Source organism: Lynx canadensis, chromosome B2 (genome assembly GCF_007474595.2).
Source record: "Lynx canadensis isolate LIC74 chromosome B2, mLynCan4.pri.v2, whole genome shotgun sequence".
In the NCBI taxonomy this organism is placed as follows: domain Eukaryota; kingdom Metazoa; phylum Chordata; class Mammalia; order Carnivora; family Felidae; genus Lynx; species Lynx canadensis.
Genome location: NC_044307.1, coordinates 16,924,426 through 16,945,771, shown reverse-complemented (window position 1 = coordinate 16,945,771; position 21,346 = coordinate 16,924,426). Strand labels below are relative to the sequence as shown.

At 47.1% G+C, this 21,346-nt stretch overlaps 1 long non-coding RNA gene across 1 annotated transcript; it reads left to right on the top strand.

Annotated features, from left to right (window-relative positions):
• The first annotated feature begins 1,075 nt into the window (after positions 1–1,075).
• LOC115513588 lies at positions 1,076–10,594 on the top strand. The gene is made up of 3 exons (XR_003968752.1): positions 1,076–1,288; positions 4,058–4,197; positions 9,289–10,594. It is a non-coding gene; the product is annotated as an uncharacterized LOC115513588 (long non-coding RNA).
• The last annotated feature ends 10,752 nt before the right edge of the window (positions 10,595–21,346 follow it).

Here is a 21,346-nt window from a genome sequence, read left to right as displayed (position 1 = left end):
GAGAAAACAGTTCTGGTTTCTAGGAAGTTACACACACACACACACACACACACACACACGCAAAGTCTCGTTCAGAAAAGGCAAAATGTTTCTGTTCCTCCACAGGGTTGATACGGAAAACTAGCAGACATTCCAGCAACGTCCAGAACAGAAGGTAAAGACAGGTGCAGGGAACACAGCTGGAAGTCAGAGAACACAACAAGCTTCGTGTCCACAGGCACAGCTGCTTAGTGACCCCGCCATGCGGATGTGGGCGCTTAAACAAAGCCAAGGGCATATGAATGTGTCTCGTGGGTATGCTCAGGCTTGAAAACTACTCAGTGGAAAGCCGGCAAAGTGTAAGCATTTCAGAGAAAGATAACCACGGAACTTATCTTAGCATCTAGGTAGCATTTTGCTGTTGTCCAATATGTTCTAAAGCTGCCGGGCTTTTTTCACTTTTCCAAGTGGGACCAGTGAGGGTGAGGGGAGCCCCAAAGAGAGAGACGGGTTCTTTAAATTCATCCTAGGTCTTAAATGAGACCTGCTAGAACACGACAAAAACTATTAGGACTCTGATGACCAAAACGTTGTGCCTTGCCCTTGGTCAACTGTTGGGTCATCCGTTGGTTGTGATGTAGAACTATGATGCCCACTTCAGGTGTTCAGTGTGCCTCATCCACTCTCCGGGCTGGTGATGAGTGCTGGTGTCATGGGCAGGTGACCGGTGCCGGGGTCCAGGTTCTGCTCTCAGACGGGACCCACACCTTCTGTTTTTACACTCTGCTGTCACCGTCTTGAAATTCTTTTTTTTTTTTTCATTCTTTAATTTTGTCATTTCTTTTTTATTTGAGAGAGAAAGAGAGATAGCATGCAAGTTGGGGCAAGGGGCACAAGGAGAGAGAAGGGAGAGAGAGAGAGAGAGAGAGAGAGAGAGAGAGAGAGAGAGAGAATCGTAAGCAGGCTCTACGCTCAGCACAGACTCTAACATAGGGCTCAATCCCAGGACCCTGGGATCATGACCTGAGCTGAAGTCAAGAGTTGGACGTCCAACCGACTGGGCCACCCAGATGCCCCACCATCTTGAAATTCTTAATAATGTTGTCTTTGAACTTGCGTTTTGTAAATGAAGTCCAATCGGATGGCAGAGGATTCATGTGGGCTGAGTAGTTACATGCAATATGGATGCCCATTGGTCCTTGTTCTTACTGCCTATTTATTTGTGCCATTAGAGATTCCCCCATGATCATGGAATTTCACAGGATTCGTGATGTGCCAGAGCCCAGGGAAGACTTGAAACAAATAGGAGGTAAGCATGCCTATGACTAAGTTGGGAGCAGGAAAGGAGGAGGGACACCGACTGTTCCAAGTGGACACAGAACTTATTCAATGCAGGAAGAAGGCAGTGGTTTTCTAAGAAACACAAATGAGCAGAGAACCATGTCATGTCCTTTCTTACTGTTGTTTCTTCCCCGTATGAGCCAACACTTGGGCTGACGATGAAGGCAGAGAAGGAATTGGAAAGACAGAGCAAATGATACTTGTTTTTCTTTTCAGTTCTTTCTTACCAGTAAGCCAGAGGTCTGGACTGTTGGGAAAATGTGTGTATGTCATGAAAAGAAATAGAGACAGTTGAGTTAGTTTTTTGTAGCATTTCCACCGTTTGGGGAAGAACAAAATGAACTACAAATTATGAATTATCTAATTCTGGTGATCCTGCATATGAGTTACACACCCTTACATTTGCATTTAAAACTGGCATTGCACACATAAAGAAGAATGGTGAAATTCAGGCTAAAAATGAAAAGTTCTCATTTTTCTTTATTACGGTGACATAAACAAGTAATAAAAACACCATGGCAAGTTGAGAAATTGCAGAAGAAAAGAAAAAGCTCTATATTATAGTACCTTAAACAACATTTTCCCCCCTTGCTTTTAAACAGTTTTCATTTTGGGGTATCTGAGTAGCTCAGTCCGTGAAGGCATGGTTCATGAGATCAAGCCCCATGTTGGGCTTTGCACTGACAGCTTGGAGCCTGCTTGGGATTCTCTCTCTCTCTCTCTCTCTCTCTCTCTCTCTCTATTTCTTTTTCTCCCCCTCCCCCAATGTGCATTCTCTCTCTCTCTCTCTCTCTCTCTCTTAAAATAAATAAATAAACATTAATTTTTTTTTTCATTTTGCTCTGGGCCCCACCAAGTAGGTAGCTGATGATAAATATAAAAGTTTGTAGAAACACCTAACGTGGTTGTTAGATTCAACCATGATCATAGTGTTCACAGCACGTTTAGTTAGGATTTCATTTTAGGGATTGTCTTTGTTTAGATTCCCCCAGAAGGACACCCTGAGATAAAGATTTGAGTGGAAGTGATGTATTTGGAAGATGATCCCTGAAAACACCAATAGGGAAGTGTAGGAGGGTGGAAAGAGGGAGAGAGAGAGAGAGAGAGAGAGAATGGAGGCAATTAACCGTATGCTATCAAACTAGTTTCCTTTGTGGGGAACTGGAATTCAATCCTGCTGGGAACCCCTGGAGAAAGTGGTATCCCACAGTTACCCCAGATGAAGACCAAGGGAGCTGGGGTATTTGTCTTTCAACTTTCCACCTGTCCTTAGAGGAAGGCAATTCTTGGGACCATTAATTATATATAATTTCTGGCTTGTTCTGCTCATGGCTACCATCACAGAGTATTGCAGGTATGGGAAGGGTACCAACAGCATCTACGCCATTCGTCAAGCAATAAAAGATCCTATACAGATCAGAGATACCTGTTAAAATGACTAGTGAGACCGGTGAAGAAAAAAAGACAAAAATAAAACAATGATGAATCTTTGCTCTGCCTGGATGAAGCTTCAGAAAAACACAATCATAAGAGTCCTTATAGAGAGGGGTCCTAGATGATGGCATCATATGTGTTTCTGTGAAGAATGAGATGAAACTTTCAAGACAGTAGAGAAATACAGTGGATCTTAATGGAGGTTGCGAGTTCATGTGTAGCTAGCACAGATTTGCTAAGGAGAGCCCGCAGTCCATCAGGAGGTCTGGAAAGAGAATCTTACCTTTGTGCCACTCACCAAAGGCCAGCATCGGACCTTATGAGGAATTTAGTCTTTGATGACTTTGGCCTGGCTTGTGGTTTCCCAATGCCCCAGTTACCCAGGGGTCTGAGATATACTGCCCAGCCCCCCAAAAATCCCACTGGGGCATAAATGACTGATACCGGCCCAATGTACGCCCAGCTCCAAGCTGACTTACTTTTGACCTTCCCCCCACCCCCCTCAAACTTAATTATGTTTGATTTCGTGGTGTTTTGAAACCTTCATTGTATTTTAATGGATTTCTCTTAATTTTATTTCTTCACTTACATGAGAAGCTCATTCCTGGGCAAGTTCTGTGTCCTCTTTTCTTACTCTCATGGTGTTCAGCCTCGCTGGACACGGAATAGGGGAGCAATGATTTCTTGCTGATTAACCAACTCTCCCGGGGCCACAGAGCATCACTGGAGGCAGCTGCTGACAGGGGGGACGGTCCTGGTGGGTCCCCCACCAGCTTCTGAACTACAGGCCCAAACTAGGTCAGGACACACACTATCTGATGCTATGTGGGGTACCTGGGCTTCTGAGATGTATCCTGGAGCTGGGGGAATGCGGGAGGCGTAGGGCCGCTCCCACGAGGGGCCGAGATGCCTGCAGTGATGGGAGTTGAGGGGCTTGGCGTGGGCTGTCCAGGCATCACGGGACCTGGTACCTGACCTGGCCAGGGAGGATGAGTGGTGGCATCTGGTGATGCATCAGAGGGTAGGGAGGGGGCTGCTGATGGGACATCATGCCAGGGTGCCCTGCTCTTCCAAGTGGTGCCGGGCCAGGTCCTGCTGAGTGCCGGTGCCCCTGTTGAGGGTTCTGTCCCTTGGCTGCCGAGCTCACGACTCGGGGTATGCCTGCCATGCCACGTGCAAGTTGTGGCACGCAGTAAACACCTGCTCCTCTGTCCTTCCGAAGCCTCTTTCTCTGTCCATGCGTTTCCTGCTCCTCAAAATGTCGAAGCTGGACCCCCACTTTCTTCATTTGTGTCTCAAGCAGGAGAGCGACCGGGGACTTGACCTTCCTCTCCTCCGCGGCAGCCAGGTGTTTGGTTTGTTTGCAGCAGAGGCAGGAGCAGCCGTGTGGTTGTGGCTCAGAAACGCCGCGTTCTGCGGTCTTCTTCCCGAGATCGCATTCTAGTGAGTTCCTGGTGCTCTTCGCTCGCCTTTCTTCCGATTCAGTATCCTCCCTGACTTCACTTTCTTGCTCTGTCCCACTGATTTTTTTTTTTTTCATTTTCTCCATCTTGTGTCTTCTCGTCTTCATCTGCTTCATTTTCTGTCTTTGTTTTCTGCCTTTTCAGGCATCAGTGTCTGTTTCCATTTTTTTTGTTGTTGTTTTTTCCCTCTCCAGCTTCTCTGGCTCAGTGTGTCCCACGTCAACCATACAGCTGCCTTCCTGGCCTGGGGCACTAATGGGGGGATTTGTGGAATGCAGTGGCAATTGAGGAACTTAGCTGGGGGCAGGAAATCGCTTATACAGAGAGTCAACAGGAAATACGCGTGGATGGCCAGGTACACAGCAAATCCTCATGCTTTGCTTTTGGTGAATGCACATGAGCACTTGTGAAATGTAATGTTGGTAAAAAGATAGCGGTTGAGCCAATGCCGTTGAGAGGAGGAGTCCATTTTTTCTGAATCAATTTGGTTTTAAAAGTTCACATTAAGTGAACAAAGTGTGAGAGTACATGTGCATTCACTTGCCTGAGCTTCATTTGACATTTTTAAAAGACCAGACCACTTTTTACTTTTTAAAAAATATTTATTTATTTTGAGACACGGAGAGAGAGAGAGACAAAGGGTGAGTGGGGAGGAGCAGAGAAAGAGGGAGACCCAGAATCCGAAGCAGGCTCCAGGCTCTGAGCTGTCAGCACAGCGCCCGAGGTAGGACTCAAACTCATGAATAACAAGATCATGACCTGAGCTGAAGTCGGACACTTGACCAACTGAGTCACCCAGGTGCCCCCACGTCTTACTTCTTTATTCACTTTTCACCGTTGCATTCTGCTGGGCCTGGTGTTTGATTTTTACCATATATACAAGCTGACAAATTAGTTTGTTAGTGTCTCCTGGATGCCGGCAGAAGCTATGAGACTCTTGGCTCAGAGAAAAAGGACCCTATCATCCATGTTGTCACAAACAACATAGGCCACCTCTCGCCAAGGAAACGCAACGTGGCCCAGATGGATGCCACTCAGGGGGTTTATATGTTAAGCGACACAGAACGTAGGAGATCCACTACAAACAGTAAGATACCTCGTCCCTTGGTCAGGAAGAGGTGTTGCCTCATTTCTCAAGTGACCAGCTTCAAAAACAGTCCTGAAAAATTGCCTGGGTAAAGAGTGGCAGGCCTTGCAAGGGTGGCACACCAAGTAAGAGGTGGAGGAGATATTAAAACTCCCATTCGAAATGCATTCCTTAAATTTAAGAAGATAGAAGAAGTTATGAACGTATGGAAGGAAAAATGCAACATTTAGTTTAAAATAAAAAAGACGAGGGGCCCCTGGGCGGCTCAATCGGTTAAGCACCTGACTTCAGCTCAGGTCATGATCTCGCGGTTCGTGAGTTCGAGCCCCGCGTCGGGTTCTGTGCTGACAGCTCGGAGCCTCGAACCTGCTTCAGAGTCTGTGTCTCCCTCTCTCTCTGTTCCTCCCCGACTGGCACTCTGTCTCTCTCTCCCTCAAGAATAAATAAACATTAAAAAATATTTTTAAAAATGTGAGTCACCTAGTTAGGTATGAACATTCCATGTCTGAGATACGATTACACTGGATGGCTTTAATAGCAGAGTAGACACAGTGAAGGAAAATGTTAGTGAACCTAGGGACTCAGCAGTAGATAACTTCAAAATGGAACACGCGAGAGCAGGGACACCTGGGTGGCCCAGTTGGTTAAGCATCTGACTGTTGATTTCCGCTCAGGTTATGATCTCACGGTTCGTGAGATCAAACCCCCGCATCAGGCTCTGTGCTGAGACAATAAAGTATGCTTGAGATTCCGTCTCTCCTTCTCTCTCTCTCTTTGCCCCTCCCAGCTCACATACTCACTCTCTCTCTACAAATAAGTAAATAAACTTAAAAAAAAAGAAACATATGGAACACACAGAGGGAAAAAAAAGATGAACAAACATCAACAGAAAATCAGTGGGTCCTGGGACAACCACTAGTGGCTTCGTGCATGTGGAATTGAAGTTGAAAGAGGGGATAAAAAGTGACTGAAAATTTCATACAAATTGTAGAAAACTGTCAACTCACAGGGCCAAGAAACTCAACAGAAATCAAGCAGAAAAAAATGGAAAAAAAAAGACTCTAAGGCACATCATAATCAAATTCCACTCGCGGTGGGGATGAAGTCCATGAAAAATTTTAGTATATGTGCTGCTGAAGCGAGCACAGTCCATGAAAATTTTGAAAATTTAGATTAGATTAAAAAAATCTTGGTAAAGGGAAAAAGCTTAGGATTAACCAAAGGAAAAACATACACACTATATACAGAAGAACAAAGGTAAGAATCTTAGAAGACTTCCCTTTGGAAACAGTGCAAGTTAGAAGACAATGGAGCCTCACGTTGAAGTACTGAAGGAACAAACTAGCAAAGAAACAAGTCACTGTTGACCTGGAATTCTCTACCAGCAAAAATAACCTTCAAAAACAAAGGTAATATAGACACTGTGTCGGACGTATAAAGTTGAAAGAGTTCATCACTGGTAGACCCGCGCCATAGGACATGGTCAAGGAACTCCTGCAGGCAGAAGGCAAAAAACACCAGATAAAAAGCTGGGTCTATGCAAGGGAACGAAGGACGTCAGGACCGATGTCTGTTCACTTCACCCATGACATCAGCTCCTTCCAATAGCTCCCCTCCAGTTTTCAGTCTCCATGCGGAACAGAAATGCCTTGGAAAGCCCTTAGTTCTCAGCATTGTGATGTGAACAAGAAACATGGTTTATCTGTGCTACAGGTCTGAAAGAAGAAAGATAGGAGAGAAGGTCGTGGAACTTGGAGGGGAGCGCGGCTGAGGAAGAGAGACCCCAAAGGAGAATAGCCCTTCTTTGTAGCCAGGGACAGAGGATTAAAGTTCCTGTGTCTTTGCTTCTGGGAGATGCTGGTAATCTTTTCCCTTATGGAGATTATAAATAATAGAAGGAGGTGGTGGTGAATCAGAAGAATTTAGCAATATACAGTTTAGAGTCGACTTAAAATTTTGCATTGGTATATTTGGGAGTAGCAGGAGAAGTAGTTGGACTTTGGAGGTATTGGGAAATAGAGACAGGAAATTAAACTCCAGCCCCTGTAGTCAAAATTTGCATAGACTTTACCCCCACTGCCGTTCTCAACCCAGCTTTACCTTCCTGAGAGTAAACGTACGCAAATTTCTCTCTGTGAATAACTGCTTTAGGTGCTATTGAACACCCAAAGATGCAAGGCAGAGGATTCTGCCCTCAAGGATGTATTTACAGAGATGGAACATTCCCCTCCCATCTCTCTCCCTTGCATCCCACTTATTTCCTTTCTGTTTTTATCTGTCTCACTCCATACCCACAGACGGAATAAATTCCAGTCTGGAGCCACAAATGATGGATGTTAAAGAAGTGATGCAGGCCATTGTTTCAGAAGCAGGGGTGGGGGGACGGTTCGGGGAACATTTTATGGATGAGAGAGGTTTTACGCTGGAAAGAAACGGGAATGTGATGAATGGAGCCAGAGCATAGGTGCCTTTCTGTCTGGGAAGATAAGGTGTTGAATGGTAGATCTGTTGGGTTTGAAGAGTGGATGGCTACTTACTTTAAGTAGGCTGTTCATTCCCCAAATAGGTCTGATTCAGAAGGGAAGAAAGGCCATAGATACACATCTGTCTGTAAGTTTCCTATGGCATTGAGGTGTCTCAGAAGGGAGTGTGCCTGGGATCTCCAAGAAGAAGTCAGGAGAGAAGGGCGGAGAGGTCAGTGAACACATCTCAGAGGTAAGAGAGGAGCCAGGAGGGAGATGCTGTGGAATCAGAAGGTCAAGTGTGTCGAAGCCTGGATGGTGTGTCCCATATCCCACGATGTGGAACAGAGCCTGAGGGCAAGCCACCAGACTGGGTGGCTGAAAGGGGGACTGAGAGCGGGCAGCTCCAGAAAAAAGCCAGATCTCGGAGGGCTGGGGAGGAGGTGGGCGAGGCGGGGGCAGAGGCAGGGCCACATGGGCCCAGATGGAGACTTTGGCCAAATTCAAGAAAGTACTCGCCTGGGAAGACCAAGTAGAAAAATGTGCTTTTTTTTTGCATCAAGAAAAAGACATCCCATTCTCTGGAAGATGCAGTCCCGTGCCCCTTGCCTTGGCAAGTGGATTCAGGACTGGATTCAGCCATCGTTCATCTCTGACCCAAGTGTCCCTGAGCAGAGGGTAACCTATGGACCGAGTACGTGGTGATTCTGTGTAGGGACACACAGCACAAAGGGCTCATTGAAGGCGGCGGATGGTACAGGGAATGGCGAAATAGTAAAATCATTCAAGGGGCAGAAGAGGTCCCAGAAAAGGGTTGGAAAAGAAATCTGTGCATGTATCTAGGCACAAAACTATGTCTCCTGCCCTTCCCCTGCCCCCCCTGCCGCCTTTGTCGGTCATTTCTACGCCCGCGGATTTCAGAATTGTTTAGGAGGGACACCCATGTGTGATGCCAATCACGCTGCTATGGGCTGCACTGTGCCCAGCCAAAATTGATACATACCTCAGAATGTGATTATTTGGAGTTACAGACTTGAAAGAGGGAATTAAGTTAAAACGAGGCCATTAGGATGGGCCCCCATCCAATAGGAATGGCGCCCTTAAAGAAGAAGAGATTAGGACACAGACAACTCAGACTGGACACAGTGAATGTGACAACACAGCAAGGCGGCCCCCTCTGCAAGCCGAGGAGAGGGGTCTCAAGCTTACTGCCACCTTGATGGTGGACCCCACGCCCCCTGAACTGTGAGGGAAGAAATTTCCGTTGTTCACGCCTCCCCGGTCTGTGGTACTTTGTGCCGGCAGCCCTAGCAAACGAAGACACACGGTCGGAAAAACATTTCGTGACACAACTACGACACACACCTAGTCCCTTGCTAGGGTTTCGGAAAGGGCACAGTGAGCCTCACGATAGCGTGTGCGTTAGCGAGATGCCACCAGGGTTACCTGTGACTACACGTGCACAGCGCTCGGCGCATGGCAAGTGCTCCACAGGTTAACTCTTCCTCTTGTTTTCCCGCAGGCAAGAACAGCTCCTTGAGGACCAACATCACCATCTCTTCTGCTTTGGAAATGAACCAGAAGTATTTATCCCGTGGCCCTGGTGCGTCAACCTTTCACTTTACGGAACCGAACCGTGGGACGTTGAAGTCCAGTTAGGGGGAAACCAGACACACAAGGGAAATGATGAGGGAGGAAGGCGGGTCTGGACCTTGAATGCTTGCTGTGCGCCAGGCACTATGTCCTGCATTTCGTGTTACGTCTTCCTCATTTTAATCCTCCGCAGAGTTACGAGCGGGAAGTCTTTGCCTCTTTTTGGTAAAGATGTGAATATTGATTAGCAAGAATCGACCCAGGTGCCTGGGCATCAAACCCACGTAGGCGGTGACTGTTAGAATAACCCTGCCACCCCCCCTCCCCACCTTGTGACTTTCCTGATAACCTTGGGAAGCAAGGGTGGACCTACCGTTAACACTGTTTTATGTATTAGGAAAATACGACCCAGGAAATACTGGATCATTCACGTACACACTCGATGTCAGACAGAAAGTCAGTTCTTAAACCCAGTGAGGTGTTTTGGCTGTTGATCTGATAATCAGACATTCAGATGCCGTTTAGATATTCATATTCTCAGGAAGTGACTCTCAGGATGGTGTCTCTGCACTGCGGGTGGCTTTGACTTTGAAGCGGGGTTTTGGAATGCTACGTTTCATGTGTGAGATGGGGGCCCTTTGGTCACAATGTGTCAGCCATCGTCTGACAGTAGTGGACCCAGCATGGGTTTGGGGGTCAGAAGATAGAATCCTGGCCCTGGCTCTGCCACAGACTGGCTGGATGACCTTGGGGACTTGATTCTTCCTGGTCCTATGTTTCTCCTCCGCAAATAGAAGACACTGCGCTTCATGATTTCTGAGATTTGTTAAAAAATCTGATGCTGTGCATCAGAATCGCTGGATGGCCCCAAGGGACTGGTAAGAAGCCCAGAGGCATATGGAGGCGGAGATTTGTCCCCTGTCATCTCAGCAAGAAGGGAATCCCCCACCATGGGCAATGCCTCTTACGGCATGGCGCAGACATGATGAGGCAGCCAAGTCCTCATTAATGTCATGATTACAGTGACAAGTCTGCTGGGGGCCTGAAGGCACCCAATTTGCCCTCCGAGTACTTGCAAGTAGAAATCCTTCATGCGCTCTCTGGCCACAGAACAGAGAGTCCTAGAACAAAGCCTGTTTTGATCTTTTGTCTTGGCGCGGGGTGAGACCTTATCTCCAGCGTAAACTACGCTGCTTGTATTGTTTGCATGCCCTCAGTAAAAAAGGAAAACACAACCAAGTGGTTTGGTTAGTTTTGGCATGCACAACTCAGGGTGGGAAATTCCCTCCGATTCTGGCTGATCACCCAGTATTTAATTTTTAAAATAAGTGTGTCAGTTTCAAAATACCAGAAGTTCTTGCTGAAGGGTATTCACAAAGAATGGGACATCCTGGTGTTTGGAAAAAACATTCCAGTTCGTTGGCATCACAGCACTTACTGTAATGTCAGCGATAAGAGCAGTGACCACACGGCGGGGTAGGTCCCTAGGGACTCCCCGGGGGGGAAGCCTCTCCATTTATGGTGAAGACGTGGAGAGCTGATGTGTGAACGTGGACAGCTTGTGCCTGGGGTAGCACCTCCGAGGTGTCCCGGGGTTGAGATCAGCGAGCCCCAAGGAACTGCCTTCAGCCTCAGGGGCCAGGCGTCCTTGCCCACCAGTTATCCCATCTAGTTTTGAAGTCCACTCTCTGCTCTTGGGCAGACCTTGGGCTTAGCTTTGGGAAGCTTCTGACTTGCTGGTTTGAGGTGCACCAACTTGGGGGGCCTCTAGGTTCTGCTTCCTAAGTTAGAGCCTATGACTTGGTACCTTGCCTGACAATGGTCTGGTCCCCACTTGGGGTCACAGACATCATGCATCGGCATCCACGGGACACTGGCTAAAAATTCAGCATTCAGCCCCACCCTGGACGTAGCGAATCAGACCCTGTATCTTCACAGGAACCCTGGGGTGATTCATTTGCACGTTTCAGTTTTCCAAGCCCCGTGCTGGAATACCTTCAATAGAGGCGTACCATCCTGTACACCCATGAGACAGATGACCCATCCGCTTAGTTTGGTTGTAAGAAGACTTAATTCAGGAAGCTTGATGGGTACAATCAGAACTTTGCTTAGATATAGATAGAGAGAGAGAGAGAGCTAGAGAGAGAGAGAGCGATGATGGAGATAGAGATAGAGAGGTAGAGATAGAGATCTCCTATGTATATGCACACACATACATAAAAAAGTCATCCACGATCGTTTTTCCATATGCTTTCTGAAATAGCACAATTAATACCAGACAGAGTGTGCTAAAAGTCTTTCTGGTAGCAGCTCTGAAAAGTATTCTGCCGAGGGCAAGACAGCAAGGAACCTTCTGCACAATCAGACGCCGTAAACCAAATGGGAGTCCAGGTGGCCAGCAACCTCTGCTTTCCTCTCTGCTTTCTTCAGGTTTCTCTGCCAACTCGAGGGCACACGTAGGGGCACGTTCAAATGACCCAGGTCCTTCTGGAGTTCCCAAATGTGGCTCGTGCGCAGTGGGCGGGGCCGGCTGAGACCCAGAGGCCACGGGAATTGCTGCAGGAGGAGGTGCTGAGGGGACGGGGTTGTTTCTGAGGTTGCTGTAGAGCAGCCTCAGCATGATCGAAGCTGGACGTTTCATTCCTTCTTGGAAGACGAGGTCATAATTCAGTTGCAGTCATCATTTTCCAGTTCCTCTCTAATATTTATGTGAGAACTCCTTTACTTGGCTTCCTTGATGCCCTTAAATGTCATCACCCTGGGGCGCCTGGGTGGCTCAGTCGGTGGAGCGTCCACCCTCGGCTCAGGTCACGATCTCGTGGTTCGTGGGTTCAAGCCACGCGTCAGGCTCTGTGCTGACAGCTCGGAGTCTGGAGCCTGCTTCGGATTCTGTGTCTCCCTCTCTCGGCCCCTCCCCCACTCATGCTCTGTCTCTCTCTGTCTCAGAAATAAATACGCATTAAAAAAAAATTTAAATGTCATCACTCTGAAACTTTCTAAAAGTAAAATACACACACACACACACACACACACACACACACCCCTATACATACACACAACACCTGAGTTCAACAATGCCGATGGCTCACAACTTTTTTTACACACTAAACACCTACCTGCTTGCCTTCTTCTTTTGATATTCCCTGATTTAAATTGTGGTCCTGCAAGGTCTGGGGTCCCCTCGGTGACCTGTACTTGCCTGCATTGAAGAGATCTCATCTGATGAAGTGACATAGTCGTAAGCCGAGGAGACTGTACCCTTTCCTCTCGCCTGTGGGGTTTGGAGAGTGAGAATTGCCTCCCCTCCCCCGCTTTGTGGGACCCACGCTTCATTGTTTGTCTGTGTACAGAATTCTGATGCTGCTGTCATGAATTGCCACCGATGTAGTGGCTTACAACAATGTGTTATCTCCTGATTCTCAAGGTCCAAAGCCTAAAATCTGTCTCACCAGGCTGAAGTCAAAGTATCACAGGGATGGCTCCTCCTGGAGGTGCTAGAGGAGAACCACTCCCGGCCTCTTTCCACTTCTAGAGGCTTCCAGCATTCCTGGGCTCACAGCTGCACCCTCTGACCTCTGCTTCATCATCACGTCTCTCAAGATACAGACCGTCCGGTCTCCCTCTCAGGAAGACCGTGGTGATTACACTGGGCCTCACCAGATAATTGAAGATAATCTACAAAACTAAAGATCCTTAACTGAATCATATCTGCAAAGTCCCTTTAGCCATATAAGACAACCTAGGCTTCGGTTCTGGGGATTAGGATGGGGCGTCTTTAAGGGGTCATTCATTATTCCGTCTACTACAGCCTTAAAAGCAGAACTACTGTAATTGCGACCCTTCAACATCTTTGACCAGCGAAGGTGGATGCTTACTTATCACCCATGGCTTGAGCTGCTGGGAATCACACTACATGACGATTCCCAGACACCTCGGACGGGGAGGTAGAACCACACTTTTGATAGACTTTAGAGATGTGTTTTTACTGGAATGGAGTCAATTCGGGAAAATGAGAAGGTATATATATGAAAACAAAAAGAATGTGGAGGCTTAAGAGAATTTAATTCTCATGATCCCATCTACTATTTACTGAACGTTTACTATGATCCAGGCACAGTGCTAGCTAGGTGCTCGGCAAACATTACTTCATTTACTCTGCACAAATGGCTAGGAAAGCAGGCCTTGGTGTTTGTGTTTTAAAGGTGAGAGAACTGAGTTGTACCAGTATTATGGGCTATTTGTACAGTTTTCATCCTAGGCAGGTGCCCAGCGACCACTACCTGTCAGGAGAGACGATGTTTTTCTGAATGCGGTTTTTAATGACTGGAGTTACCTTCCCTAATGAAAGTGTATTTATAGACTTCCAAGAAATCCTGCTGTTGGTAAACTCGGCCTAACCCTAGAGCATCAGCAGAATGAGTCCAGCCATCCTGAGAGAGAACAGGGCTTATTTTGCCTGTTGATGTATTACTCATTACTTTGCTTTCCCGACTCAGTTGGCCAACAGCCTACTGGGTCTGCTTGACTTTGATCAGAACAGAAACCATAGAGTGTCCCGCTGGTTAGAATTCAAGAGCCTGTTTTAGAATACATTCATATTTGATGAACATTTCTTGAATGCCTATCATGGCCAGTGGGTTCAGCTGGGTTCCTGGAACATAGCTCAGTAAGAGTTGGAAATACACCTCCTACATCAGCGTAGAGGGCAACTCGCTTCAAGTGATAAGACAACTTCGTGGTCTGGCTCCTTCCATTTTTCTCTGACCTGCAAGTGAAGAGCCAAATGACTGGCCCCCAACCTGGTTTTAGTATGTTCACCTCTTTTTTTTTTTTTTTTTTTTTTTTAATTTTTTTTTTCAACGTTTATTTATTTTTGGGACAGAGAGAGACAGAGCATGAACGGGGGAGGGGCAGAGAGAGAGGGAGACACAGAACCGGAAACAGGCTCCAGGCTCCGAGCCATCAGCCCAGAGCCCGACGCGGGGCTCGAACTCACGGACCGCGAGATCGTGACCTGGCTGAAGTCGGACGCTTAACCGACTGCGCCACCCAGGCGCCCCAGTATGTTCACCTCTTATTCTCCAGCATATGGAAGTTCGGTTTCAAAATATGTGTGGCTTTATTGTCAGCCTATACCCACCTATCGCAGACTTTTGTGTGTCCTGAGGAAAGAATAAAACACAAAAGTGTCATAAAGAAATTTAAACTTTTACTTCGGCCAATCTTGACATTTGTTGGCTTAGACCCAACTGGTGGTGGGTGAACTGGAGCCAGTGTTATCTGGCTCTGGAGAGTCAAGCGTATGTATGTCTTTTCAGGTCCCTGTTCCGGGCTTTAGTAGTATCAGGACCATTCCTTGAAACTGACCTTGGTAGTGCTGTGTACATGGTGAAAATCTGCAAACACTACAGATCAGGACTTTCTCTTCTTCTTCTTTTTTTTCGGAAGAGACAGTTTGTCAGCATAACACTGTCACCAACATACACAGGGTGTGTGTCGATCACAGTCAGTTAGGGTAAGTAATCAATTAATTGGATAAAGGAATATTCATGTTTGTTAGCACTGATAGGTTAATGGTGCTGAAGAGAGCAGTATATTAAATTCATAGACCTGATGCTAGCCATCAGCCAGAATACGTTTCCATTTGCCAGACGAGAAAATGGAATTAATCCTGAGCAAGAGGAGCTCTGTATCCTTCTTGAAGCATGAGCCACGCTGGTTCCTCTTGGAGGTTATCTTTCTGTTTTCTTCCTCAGAGTTTCAACCCTTGGGATTCAAAGGCAGTGGGTATCTGCAGGGATGGGGTCTTTAAGGCTCCACTGTGGTAGGACCAGGGGAGGCAAAGAGAGGGAATAAACCCAGGGTGTGTGGGTTTTGGTGGACACGTTGAGACAGCCTCTGCCTAGACTTGTAACAACAAACAAGCATATCAATTTCTATTTTTCACAAGACCTTTATGAGCTCCAAGTAACCTTCGTGTGTTAGGCATGGAGCTCCTAGGCACAGGGCTGGGGTCCACCGCCGGCCCTTATGGGGCTCTCAGTTACGGAAACTCTTATGACGCATGGGTGGACATGGTCTCAGGAAAAATCCAAGAGAGAGGAAGTGTTTGCATTCTGCCAGGGTGGTTCAGGAAATCATCCTTCCATGGCTAACCATACCAAATGGATTAATTTGCTTTAAAAATTTACATAAGCAGAAAATCTATCACAAAACAGTCTGTAGGAGGGTAGGCTTTTTGTAATTAGCATCCAGAGAACATACGAATGTTTCTTCTGTCAACATTCCCCTGCTCTGCACTTCCTGCTCTGCTTGCTGGCCTCAGCCCCACACTGAGCCTGTTGAAGCATGAAGCTGGGGAGGTCAAGCATTTCATATGGACTAAATCACAGATGTCACTTTCCTTCTTCCAGCCCACAAGCCACTGAACCATGTAGGGCGAAGGTTAGAATTATAGTTCTTGGCGATTACTCTGTGTTCCCGGGAGCAGTCTTCTCTCCCCATGTCCCCCTGGCCTCCACATGTCACCCCCCCCCCACCCCAACACTGCCCCATCTTATAACAATTCTTGCAAAAATAAACAAACGGGAAAGATGGTGTAATTAATAGTTTACATATGAACTCTGGTATGTTGCAAAAGCCGAGTTCTTGTGTCCAACAACCTAAGGTGAATCTGGTTGTGTGTATTTGATGTAGTAGCAGCTGGAAATGCGGTTTCAGATCCCAGAGGGCCTCACGGCAATGTTGTAGATTAGGGTAGCACATATTTCCAGCCATTTTACTGGCCTCCCACTCTTTCTCCTACAAACTTCTTCGTCATTGCTCCGAGGCATAAAGTGGCTAAGAGTAACCTTCTTTACTATCTCTCCAAGGCCCCTAGAAAGAGTTGTTGAGGCTTGACAAGGGTGAGTCTGGCAGCAGAATATATCATGCAGTAGAGTCAAGGTCGGGGGCAGAAAGACCACCGAGGATTCCCCGTGTCGTGAAGCATGGGCTAGATTGCAATAACACTGGGCCTAGAGAGAGAGAGAGAGAATGAAAGGCAGAATGGAAGGGATGGTCATTATTGACTGGACTTAGGGATTCAAGTATGAGAAAGAATCAACTGTGAGTCCAAGGGCTTGAGTCTGAGACATGGGAGAATGGAGATCCCATTGACGGAAGTGAGGAGGAATAAAATGGGATCAGTCCTGGAGCAATGAATACATAAGGGAAACATTTGCATGGCACCAGTATTGCTAAACATGGGTTTTGTGGTACCAGCCCATGGATCAATGTCACAGTTACCTCCATGAAAATAAATACTAACGAAGCATGGCCCCACCCAATGCAATTGTGCCGAGGGCTGAAGGGAACAAAATAAGAAGTGTTTGTGACGCCCCCACCCTGACCCCAGCCCAGAGTCTTATTGTCCACGACAGGTTACTATTGTTGTACATTAATGGCCTATTGGGACGGAGCAAGATTCTTGGCAGCCACCCAAGTAAGACTCTCTAGTAGCTGAGTGAGACCACCTGGAAGGTTTCAATCCCAAAAAGGATTTTCCCAAGTCATTCACTTGGGAATTAAGCCAATTGAGCATCTTGTAGGCCAGACACCAGGTTTAGCCCTCCAGGGACAGAGTAAATGGGAGAGGCCCAGTCCCTCCACTATGACCACACTCAGGGGTCCTTTAAGACTATGCTCACGATAGATTGTGTATTGGTCTTCTCGAATAGCCATAACAAAGTACCACAGACTGGGTGGCTTACAAACAGAAATTTATTTCTTCACAGTTGTGAAGGCTGGAAGTCCAAGGTCAAAGTGCCAGCAGGGTTAGTTTCTCCTGAGACTTCTCTCCTTGGCTTGCAAAGGCCGTCTTCTCCCTATGTCCTCACAAGATCTTCCCTCTGTGTGTGTCTGTGTCCTAATCTCCTCCTCTTATAAGGCCACCGATCCTATTGGAGTAAGGCCCACCCATGTGACCTCATTTTACCTGAAATACTCCTTTAAAGCCCCCATCTCCAAATATAGTCACATTCTGGGGGCTGGGACTTCAATATATGATCCGTTCCCTATCTGCCTGCCCTGCCAAGGACTATTCTGTGAAATTCTGTGTAAGAACAACACTAGACCACCCCCAATCCCAGGGAAGGCCAACTCATGAGCATGGGGACACTGACATGTCTGAACTAGCTATAAAGATCTTCTGACCAAAAAGAAAACCTATGTGCAGCGTGGACAGGCCTATCGCTCTGCATAGGTATCTCTGCCTCTTGTCTCTTGAAATTTCTGGTTGCCATGGGGCTTTTGTTCACACAGAAGGAGCGATTGGTGAGAGGTGGTCATGTGACTGACCTCAAGTAGGCCAGGACACCTAAACTTCTGGACCTGTCTCCAGCTCAGGAAACAGGTGGAGGAATTCTTCCCACTTCCTTGAAGGGTCTTCAGGTTTTTGTTTTGTGTTTTTTGTTTGTTTGTTTTTTTTTACCTGCTTCCAGGTCCCTGAAGCGTTCCCCTTCCCCCATCCATCATTGACAAACCACTTGCCCATTTTGTCCTCTGCATCCATGATTCCCTGCTATTCAATATAACATGAGAAAAAAAATCTCCAGTTTAACTCAAAGACCCAACTTGTATAGGCTATTTCCAGTTCTATTTAGCATGACAGCAAAATTCTGCTCTAAGGATTCTTCCGGACTTTGTTCAGAGAGTCTTCTTGTCAACTGTCTTCCCTGTGTTGCAGCTACCCAAACTGAAACTCGGTGACTCCTTAGGGCTCATGGAATTTCCCCAAACACAACTCAGCTCTCCTCCGATCATATTTCCTGTGCTCACGTCCTTTTTACCAAACTCCCTATAAAGCTTTCTGACTTTTCTTTAAGCTCACAGGTCTTTGTAAAATTTCTAAATATCTTTGCAATTCTTTCCTACAACTACTGGGAGTTCCCAGCCCATCTGGGCAGCATGGAATTCAAATTCATGGCTCCATGACTCAACAAATAGCAGCACAAGATCATTTGATCGAAATTAGACAAGATTACTCTAGCCCTAAACAGAATACATCTGGTTGTGAATACATCTATGATTGGGGACGCATGGGCTCACACATGCTTGTGGGAGAATGCGTATACATGCGAATCATTTTCCTCTAGAAAGATGCGTCCCATGAGCTTACTAGATCTTTTTATTTGTTTTCAAGTTCCAATACCCATGCCTGAATTGCTGACAAAAACAGATCTTTTCCAGGAGGGCTGGCAACAGTGTTTAAAGCCCATAAAAATCAGACAATAGGTTGTTAACATTGAAGCCAAGTGGTAAAAAGTTGACAGAGTCCAGGGTTAGGCTAAGAAGTCATTTCAAGCCCTTGTTGCAAAGCCAGCATGGGATGCTGCAGAAGACTGGCTTGGTGTTAATGCTCTTTTTATGAAACTACTTTATAACTTGATTTTTTTTTTTTAAATTTTTTTTTTAATGTTTATTTATTTTTTTTGAGACAGAGAGAGACAGAGCATGAACGGGGGAGGGGCAGAGAGAGAGGGAGACACAGAATCGGAAACAGGCTCCAGGCTCTGAGCCATCCGCCCAGAGCCCGACGCGGGGCTCGAACTCACGGACCGCGAGATCGTGACCTGGCTGAAGTCGGCCGCTCAACCGACCGAGCCACCCAGGTGCCCCCTATAACTTGATTATTTAAAAGGAGGGAAAAAAGTTATTTCCTTGTACAGTTGAGAGTACCTTAATGTGAGCACTTTAGTCTAACTTAAGTCCATTTCCTTTGTGTACATTTTGTAATTAGGAAAACTCTTGGCACGCACGTTGGCTTCCCTGGAAGCAGACTCTGAGATGGGGATTTGGCTGCAGGGGTTTGACCGGGGAGCATTCTCAGGATCAATGGGAGGAGAAGTCACCACAGAGTCTCAGCTGATCCCGAGGGTGGGAGGGGCTGTAAAGCAGGAATGGCCCTTCAGAGATGTCCTGAGTTCAGGAGACGGACCAGGCATTTCCACCCTGCATTGGCTGTCAATTGGATGAGGTCAGTACCTATTCAGAACTGAGTGTTTGGGCTCAACACCTAACTCTTTCTCCCTTCCTTCCTTCATTCCTTCCTTCCTTCCTTCCTTCCTTCCAACCTATTTATTCTGGGCTCTTTTTTTTTTTTTTTCATTGAATAAGAGGGTTAAAGAGAGGGAGTTGTTAAGGGTGATTCCTAGATTTTTTTTCTTTGGGAAGGTGAGCATGTGCCAAGGAGGAAGACAAGGGACTCAAACCTGGGCATGTTGACATTGAGGGCCTGTGGGATATCCGGGTAGAGATGGATTGCAGGTGAACAACTGAGAAGTTCTGGGCTAGAGATACAGACTGGGGAGTCATCAGCCATATGATTGGGTAAGACACTGTAGAAGCGTGAGACGAAAGGACGGTCAAGAATACTCAAAGAACATTTTCCTCATTAAATCCAACTTGACCTCCCCCGTGCCTGAGGTGGTCTCCCCCTTCCCATCACTTCCTCCAGGGCTTTCATTCCTGTCCCCTGATTTGACCCTTGCCATGGGCGTCCTACTTCTATTATGGATTTCTTTTCTCCTCAAGGCAGGTGAGCTCTGTGGTTGTATGAGTCCTGATGCTTGGTGGGCCAACGTTGATGCTCCCGTAACCTTCTTCCTCTCTCGTACCTCAGTTTCCTCAGCTTTCTCCAAGGTGTGTCCATTGCCGCTCAGCAAGAGGAGATGGTGGGAAAACATGGAATTAGTGGGGCCTGGCAAGAGCAAGATGGGGCCCCGGCAGAAGATTTTGGAGAGCTCTGTCAGATGACAGGATGGGACACAGACACAGAGGTAAAGAGAGCTCAGTGACCTGAGGTCTGTGGTGAACTCCAGATGAGGAAGTTGTATGGAGCTGGGGGGACATTCGTTGGGGGGGGGGTATACTGACTAAGGTGATCTCAGGGGCTCAGGGGATTCCCAGGTTAGACCAAAATAGGGGGGGCTTTGATTCTCAGCCCTGCCAGGTGGAGAGTGGGTGGGCAGATAGGGGGGAAGAGGGGAAGGATGTGAGGAGGAGGACTGAGCGTGCTTGAAACATCCTGTTAGGATCATTCGGGAACTTGGGGCAAGTCAGACAGGTGGCCAGTAGGGAGATGAAGGGGCGTCACAGGGGAAGTGCTGGCTTCCTTTCCTGCAACGGATGCTGCTGTTTCTTTCACTGCCCCATCTGCTGCTGTGGGAGCCAAAGTTTCCTCCTGCAGTTCAGCCTTTGGAGAAGGACTGAGGACCCCGCCGTAACCACAGACCCCTGGGCCCCAAGGGCGCATCTAAAACTCCCCTTTCTGCAGGAATATGGACCAGTCACCCAGGGCCAGGGCCTAACGGCATTTCAGTGACCCTATTGGGTTTTCTATTGTGGCCCCTCGAAGATATGCCCGCTGCAACCTTATTGGGAATAAGAGTCTTCATGTAAGGTAATGCAGTCGAGGTAAGGAACCCATATTGAGATCATGCTCATTTAGGGCGGTCCCTAAATCCAGTGAGGAGAGTCATTATAAGAGACCGAAAAGGAGAAGACGAAGAGTCACAGACAGGGAACAGCATGTGGTGATAGAGGCAGAGATTGGAACAATGCATTTACAAACAAGGAACACCAAGGATTACTGGAAGTCACCAGAAGCGGGGAGAGAGGCATGGAACAAATTCTCCCTTGGAGTCTCCAAAAGCAACCAAGCCTGTCCGACATTCTGATTTTGAACATCTGGCCTCCAGAACTGTGAGAGAAATAAACCGCTGTTTAAGCTACCCAGTTTGTGGTAATTTGTGGCAGAAATCCCTGGAAACTCAGTGCAGGGTTGGATCTGAGAACTCCTGGTTATCCATCGCTCTGTGTTCCTTCTGGCATGGTTAAGGGAGGGGAGGGGGGAGTTTGACCCCAACTTTAACGTTTGTCCCTAGTTTCTACGGGTCTCGTTAGCTGACCGTGACTCTCTCTGGCACAGCTCTAGGAAGACTCACAAA